This window comes from Pollicipes pollicipes, unplaced genomic scaffold, assembly GCF_011947565.3.
Source record: "Pollicipes pollicipes isolate AB1234 unplaced genomic scaffold, Ppol_2.1 Scaffold_5724;HRSCAF=6776_pilon_pilon_pilon, whole genome shotgun sequence".
Classification (NCBI taxonomy): Eukaryota; Metazoa; Arthropoda; class Thecostraca; order Pollicipedomorpha; family Pollicipedidae; genus Pollicipes; species Pollicipes pollicipes.
This window is the reverse complement of record NW_023596746.1, coordinates 36,249,850-36,258,068: the sequence shown is the minus strand read 5'-3', so window position 1 is coordinate 36,258,068 and position 8,219 is coordinate 36,249,850.

Below are 8,219 nucleotides of genomic sequence, written 5' to 3'. Positions count from 1 at the left end.
GGATTCGTCGTCATAATTTATTTTACCCTAGGCCGACAGATCCCAGGGTAATAGGACTGACCGCACTTGCGATTCGATTGCTACTTGCGTGGCATCACGTTCGTCATGTTCGGAACTATGCAGTTCGTGTTGACACGCCCGTTGGAGTCGTTGCTTTATACGCGGTCTGTCTTAACTTGCGTGGGGTCGCAGCTGTTCACGACATTGGACCAATCAGAATGGAAACCAACAGAACTGTCACAAACAGGAAATCCATTCTTAGCAAAGATATGAACTGCTGGTCACATCGTTGCTCAAATTTCGACACGCATCTACGCCGACTGAAATTCCAGCCGACAAAATTGAGCACGTAAAGATGAAGAAATGAAGAGCATGCAATGCTATTTTACGATACGCAAGAAACTTTGCGCTTCTGTCTGTCCGTCTGATCTGTTTTGTCTTACCAGCATTGTCTGACCAGTCCTGTCTGACTTGTCTTGTCTGACCTGTCTTGTCTGACCTGTCCTGTCTGACCTGTCTGACGATTTAAAGCGACACCTCGCTTATGTTTAGAATTCCCCTCTCATTTGAGAACATCTGCCTCGTCTTAGGATGTTTGGCTGCATTCAAAATGCATCAATCCAACTCGGGTCATATGCCCCTTGCTTGTTATTAGGCCCACTGTCCAACACATACGGCCCCTTTTATTGTGACATGTCCTATCTCCCTTTATTGTCGGAGGCCCCGAACCATGCAGGAGACCCGCTGACGTTCCAGGTCCCGTCACGCCCCTTTCTAGCAAATGGGCCCGTGGCCGACTCGGATCCCCTTGCCGACACAGGACCCCCTGTCAGACACTGCAGACCCATGATAAGACCAGAGTCTCTTCTTCCTCCTTGTTCCGATAACGTCCGTGCCGCCCACTCGCAATTTGTTCGTACCAACAGAGGCGCAGCCAGGATTTTTAAGCGGAGGGGGCAGACCTCGGTGAGAAAATATCACGTCAGTTTTTAATCTTCTGTTCGGAGCCAACTGCGGTAAAACATTAAAATCTGTGGGCCGAATGGGACGCCCTGGGCTGTGCTCCCGGGCACCAACTAAACCGCAGTGACGGGAGAGTTTGAAGACTTTGTGACCTAGCAGGCAGGGATCGGTTTTTCACTTTGTTAAGGCCCTTGTGTGGCACTCCTCCCCATATTTGTTTGCCATTTTCCCCGCCTTATTTTGTACCCGATGCTTCACCAAATTAGGGACAATATCAATACCACAGGGAGCAATTTCAGACATAACTTGCGGCTGACGACAGCAATACTTAGGTACAGGACTATTCCATGACACCAAATGGAGAACAAATACTGCCGTGCATGAAATCAGGTGGCCAAGGAGCCGGTAAGAAAAACTTTTGGGCGAGGTCAGGTTATCGGGTGCTCGCAAGGGTTTAATTTCCCCAAATAAATTGTAGGGGGGGGGGAATTTGGCTCGCCCTACCAAAGAATATGCCTCTCACCGGATTTGACCGACTTCCTTCTCATAGCTGGGACCGTATCTGGAGTCCCCCCTCACCCCAACGCACTCACGCCTCCGAAAGGAAGAGGTGATTGTCACGGCTTTGAAAAAACAACTGCGGAATGCATCCTCGGCGCACACTTTTCGAGACATCTTTAATCACCCAACTGTGTGCCCAACAATATGGCATGCTTATGAGCTACACGACAAAACACCACAAGTCAACTAAAAAGTGCTCAAACCAACTTCTTAAAACCAGTAAGGTCTGGTAATCGTGCGGTGCACGAGACGAAGAAACGCCGCAAAACAGCACAATGATCGTTGTTCTGTACTTTCATGCCTTAGTTTACGACGCCAGCATGAGCTGCTGGCCAGAAGGAGAAAACATCACATGCATGAGATGCATCCGCCTACAGATGTCACAAGGTTCAGATTTTTCGTGGGCTGACTCCCGGATTTAAGCGAGGCTATTTTCCGGTGAGCCACTGCGGGCCGTCGGCGGCTGGCCTCGGCGCTCTGGCCAAGCGCGGTTCGCGGCTGGGCGGACGTGGTCACCGCACACGGGTCTAACCTGGATTGATGACGGCCGTGACAGCGAGCCCCAGAGCCGTTAGCGGCCCGTGGACGGCCGGAGAGACTGCAGATGACAGTCGCGCGGCGCCCACGCCGGCCGGCTGGTATAAAGGCCGCCGGCCTGGCCGTCCGGTCAACAGCACCCAGGGCTGGCTCAGGTGAGACGGCCAGCAACGCAGAGTCGGCCGCGACCAGCGTTCGCAGAGCCCGCCTGCTGACCTGTTTAGCTAGCGTAGCCTTCTGCCAGCGCACGTGTTCAGCCATGTTGCGGTGATAGCTTTTTCGCTAATTCTGGCAATACTACAGTCTGTTTTGGGAACCACTCGGGGTTAGAGTCGCTTCAATGGACTGAGCCCAGCAGAAGCTCTATTTTTCTAGAGCGAGCAGAAAAATGCGATTCCTAATGCAACCTTTTCAACCATAACAAATTAGGAACATCCAAAACCGTACCGCTGTTGCGTTTTCGTCTCCCGCCATGCTGCTTTGGATTAAAGTGCTGTCATGCTAAAAGTACCGCCAAGTTGTACATACTCTTCGCGGGACAGCGTCTAGTTCGGGGGTGTGCAGAGTTAATTGGGGTCGATGTGACTCCCTAAAGTTGTTTTAGGACATTTCTCCGGCATGTGGTTCAACCGCATGGAAACTTTCAGTAATCTATGGGGATCCATTGTGCGTGTTTTGACAACAAAAATGTATTACTAGTCTGCGTGGTGTCGGAGCAGCAACGGTCTTTTTTAGAGCATTGCACGGCGATCTTCTGCCGGGGCAGGCGGCTGGGAGCAGCCGACGATGCTGGGGAACGCGCGCGGCGGGACGACCTGCTTACACTGTTGTAACCATACACCATAAGCATATGCTCAAACCAAATACAAATATACGCCGTTGTACATAGAATAAACAAGGAATACACCTCTTTAGGTTTTGTCACCACGAGACAGTCTCGTATGTGCGATATAAGGCTGAAAGTGTGATTTTTACGAAAAATTTACCTTTGACCTAATATTATAGGGTCAACCATTGAACTTACAACGTAAAAACGGGTCCCAATCGCGAGGTCTTGCTCAGACCAACGCACTGGTGTTTTATGCCGCGCTCTATCTTCATGAGTTAAGAAACGCCACGGAAGTCATATCGACCCCCCCCCTCCCGTCCTATCAGTCCGCGTCATGAAAAGCGGCGAATCAGAAGGCCAACGGAGAAAGCGGAAAGGAATTTCTGTCTTTGAAAATATTACCAAGTGATTCGGGAGAATAGCGTAAAAGTACTGACAGATTGACAACAAAACATGCTTTTGGCAGGTCCGAATTCGTTTCGAATCGCCCAAATGCATTACCCGCTCCGTGACTGCGCAGGAGTGTTAACGGCGCTAAACGTGCCCTAGTCTGAACGGAATCAGTCTGGAGCCATACTCGCGCCTGGCCTCAGACTAATTGCGAACAAACTTCGAAATCTATGATCAGTTTTGTTGCATTAAAGTGGAGTTTATTCCTTCGCTGTTTTGTGAGCCAAACAAGCCATCGACGAGTGGGGTGTAGTGGAGTCAAAAGAAACAGGAGACAATCCTGGCCAGGCAGTTTGGGTATGCGCAGTGTGAAACATCAACACGCGTAACTGTATCCTTGCCAAAACAAATGACTTGTTAGGGCCATGGAACAACCAATGTGCTAAGCTGTCATCACCAGATTCCATCGTACTCGAATCCCGGAGTTGAGCCATATTTACCTGAGCAGAATGGAGGTCGCGCGCAATTGTAATAAGTCGCTCAAAGTTACGGTCGAAATCAGCCAGATGCTTTACAATCGAAGCCGGAATTAAATTTGCTCCAGCAGAGTGAAGCGTAATGGCGGTTCCTATAGAGAAAAAGTTGAAGACACTTCGATGAAGCCACAAATGTGAGCAAGGCGTCAACATTGCCGAGATGTACGATATTCCAGACGTTCACAATCCAACGCCAGAAGTCATGAAGCTGCGGGTAATGGTGGTCTGCGCTCTGGCGGCCGTGCGCTACACCACTGCGGCGGTGTCACCGCAGAAAGGTAGGCGCTGGATCTCAGCAACGTGGTGAGCTGGCGAGGGATGTATGACTGTGTGAAAGGTGGCGAGGCATTACGATCAAAACTCCACAGTGCTCCTGGTGTTTCACCAAATCGTTTGTCAAAATGTGCATCCGTTTGTCGAAACTCTGCGAGGGTTGACATTTTTAGCGACATTTCCGCTCGGGATCCCACGGAGGATTTGATAATCCAAAACGCTACCCTGACTAATAGCACGATACAAACGACAGCCAACAGATAGTTATCCTGTTGATCATATTGGCCCCAACTGACAGAGGACAGGGTTTCAGCGCGTAAACATCGGGACTCTCCTGACTTTCCTTGACTTTCCTTGACTTTCCATGTACGAAAGTGGGTGCGCTGCATCGGCCACATCGCCAACGCCGGGCAAGGCGACGACCACCCGGTAGCAGCTGTTCCCTGTCGGCAGATGTCTGGTCGAGCTCGGCCGAGCTCCAGCAGTCGCCCGACACTTGGATCGGCAGCGCCGCCAGCCTGCACCAGCTGCTGCGGGCGGGGGCAGTCCGGCTGCCGGTCGTCCTGGTGCCTGCCTCAGCGGCAGAGCTGCACAAGCGCGGAAGCGGCCACCACTACGACAGCTATCCGTCCCGCTTCCGGAGCCAGCAGTACAAGGTACGGCCGGCGGCTTCAATCACCACGACAGCTATCCGTCCCGCTTCCGGAGCCAGCAGTACAAGGTACGGCCGGCGGCGTCAATCACTACGACAGCAATCCGTCCCGCTTCCGGGGCCAGCAGTACAAGGTACGGCCGGCGGCGTCAATCACTACGACAGCAATCCGTCCCGCTTCCGGAGCCAGCAGTACAGGGCAGGGCCGGTGGAGTCAGCGCTGGATCGGCCCGACGGGAGTCGAGCACGCCGCGAGCGCACCCGGCCCCGACGGGAGCCGAACACACCGCCGAGAGCACACCCGGCCCCGACGGGAGCCGAACACACCGCTGAGAGCACACCCGGCACCGACGGGAGCCGAACATGCCGCTGAGAGCACACCCGGCACCGACGGGAGCTGAACACGCCGCTGAGAGCACACCCGGCACCGACGGGAGCTGAACGCGCCGCTGAGAGCACACCCGGCACTGACGGGAGCCGAACACGCCGCTGAGAGCACACCCGGCACCGACGGGAGCTGAACACGCCGCTGAGAGCATACCCGGCACCCACAGGGGCGGAACACGCCGCTGAGAGCACACCCGGCACCCACAGGGGCGGAACACGCCGCTGAGAGCACACCCGGCACCCACAGGGGCGGAACACGCCGCTGAGAGCACACCCGGCACCCACAGGGGCGGAACACGCCGCTGAGAGCACACCCGGCACCCACAGGGGCGGAACACGCCGCGAGGACGCCCAGAACCCACAGGAACACGGCCCCTCAAGGCTGGTAATCCATCGACACATGGGGAGGGGGCAACAGAGACATTCCATGGGCCATTCGGAGAAACGTGCGTACTTTTTACGCTTTTTATATGTGTTCGAAAGTTTCAGCTTTTAACTGTAACACAGCACCGAGCCATCACGCCGTTTATACAACTCTACTCGGTGACCATGCTTAAAAGCAACACCAAACTAAACGTCCCATAATACCCACCATGGGTGTTGAATTCTCGCAATGATTGGAATGAGCCACATTCACTTACGCTCGCTATTTTGATAAGTGCAGTCTCAATCACGCGCCACCTTATACATTCACGGCAAGTCAAGTCTAAGGTCCCGCTGATCAAGCCGGCTAAGTAAACGAGCTCGCACATTGGCGACATAGCTCCACATTCTAGGACGGCATTTAGGTGGCACGCGATCAATGCGGTCAATTCTCAGGTCAGTATATGGTTTGGACGCTGTCCACCAAAAACTGCACATGCAAAGTAAGGCCACAAAGAGGTGGGGGGGGGGGGGGGGGGCATCCCGCGCACACTCCGCACGCCTCACGGCTAATGGTTTGTGAGTCCCAAACGCCTGGTGTTTCATCTGGAGGACACAGGCCACTAAGAACTCCGGAGTGACCGAGCTCGTTACGCGCCGCAGGTGTGTCGGCCTTCATCAGACCCTGGAGGACACAGGCCACTGAGTACTCCGGAGTGACCGAGCTCGTTACGCGCCGCAGGTGTGTCGGCCTTCATCAGACCCTGGAGGACACAGGCCTCCAAGCACTCGGGAGTGACCGGCTCGTTACGCGCCGCAGGTGTGTCGACCTTCATCAGACCAGATCGTGGAGTTCCTGAGGGCCCTCCACCTGGCGCGCAGTGGCAAGACGCACCAGCTCGCTACACTCTGCAGCGTCCGCCAATCAATGGCCGATATCGACACCAACATGCGGTTCGTTGGTTGAGGACGACCCGTCGACCGTGCTGCGAAGGATGCCGATCAATCCGTTTGAAAAAGTCTCAGTGGACAACTCGCCCAGCTTGGGCACCCGCGGCATGTGCTGAGCGGTTTGTCAGCGTCCTGTGACGCAGATGTAAATACACGACGGAGAGAGGCTGCTTGTGCTTGATGTAACTGTTCTGCTGACGAGGAAAAACGGGTCGCCAGACTACCATATAGGTATAGTTGCGCATTAACACGACTCCTTTTTTCACTCGATAACAATTAACCGATCCAAATTAAATAAGCATTTCAAAACCCGGTTAAAATTAGGCTGCTGTCTATATTTGCTAGTGAGTTTTTCTGTGGTCCTATGCAGGGCTTCATTATAAGGGCCCGCCATGCTGTCCACGTCAATGAACTATGTAAACGTGAGGCAATATCTTTAAGGCCATTGAGTGGCGTAGATCACATCACCACTTCGGATTCCGCAGGTATCTGGGGAGCCACCCTTCGTCCTCGTGCCCATGTAGTCCTAGGCACAAAATGGATCATCCAGCAACCCCGGTCAGCAACGCATTGCCTGCTATACTCACCGTCGCTTCCATATTTATAAATCGCGTGGTTTTGTTAATGAACACAAACTTACGCGAGCTGTTAAATGTAGTTGCGAGGAACATTAAACATGCAAAGAAATCACTGATGCATGCAAGCACTGGTGCATGAACTTTGCATAACTGTAAGCAATTAAACAGCGGATCTTTTCGCATCGAAAGTTAGATTGACTTTGCAAGATTGCTGACCTACGGCAGGTCAAACCCAAGCCGTGGCTGTCACCGAAGATCATTTCTGGCAATCGTTCAGTCCGATGCGACAAATCAGTGTTAGACGAAGTCACACATCTTGAAACGGTTTCATAGGCAACACAAGTTTTAAATTTAAAATAATAGTACATTTCACTGACCTGAGCCCTGGTATGAAGGCCAGACCGAGGTCAAAACTAGCCGCTATTTTACTCGAGAGCTTGCTGTGTGGGGCAATTCTGATACTCTTAAGAATGCAGTAGTTACAGGGACGGCAGCAGACATGCTCTGTGGGCTTCTTAAAGACCAGAGTAGTTCACTGGTCTGAAATGACCCTCAACATTGTGCTTTTAAGGGCAGACCGCCTCGTGTAATCCCTCACGCTTATTCAAATGACAAAATCGAAGCAATCTGCTGTTTTTGTTCATTTTGACCTTTTAAATGTCAAAGAGGTTGCTCATATTAAACGAAAACCAGCGATATGTTGCTAGGAACAGACATCTAGGTTTAAAGCCGTTGCATGAAGAGGTCTGGGGCACTTTGGACATCAATCTTGAGGGACCCTGTTTTTCTTCATTCGACCCAAAAGGCCTGAGCTCTAAACCTCAAATGCTCCAACCCTGTCCATTCGGTATCCCTAGCTCTCTTAGTATCCGAGACCTCGGGAGTCAAACTTAACACCTCAACCGGGCGAAGGGCATTCAGCCGGCCACCCGGGTGCGTGTTTAAGGGATTGCCCCGGCGTTGCGGCTTTCAAAAAATATTCAAAAACATTCTCGCGGGAAACCTAAGGACCAGTTACGTGAAATGGTCCTAGGTAGTGCCACTGCAGCGCCGTCAGGACACAATAATGATATCCGAATCGAAATGACGAGGCCGACACTTCGTAGCATCACTACGCTTTTTCCCTACAGGCGTGACCCACCGTCGTCAGGACAACCGCCGCGGTATCTCCATTGGTGTCAATAAAAGAGCGTTTGTGA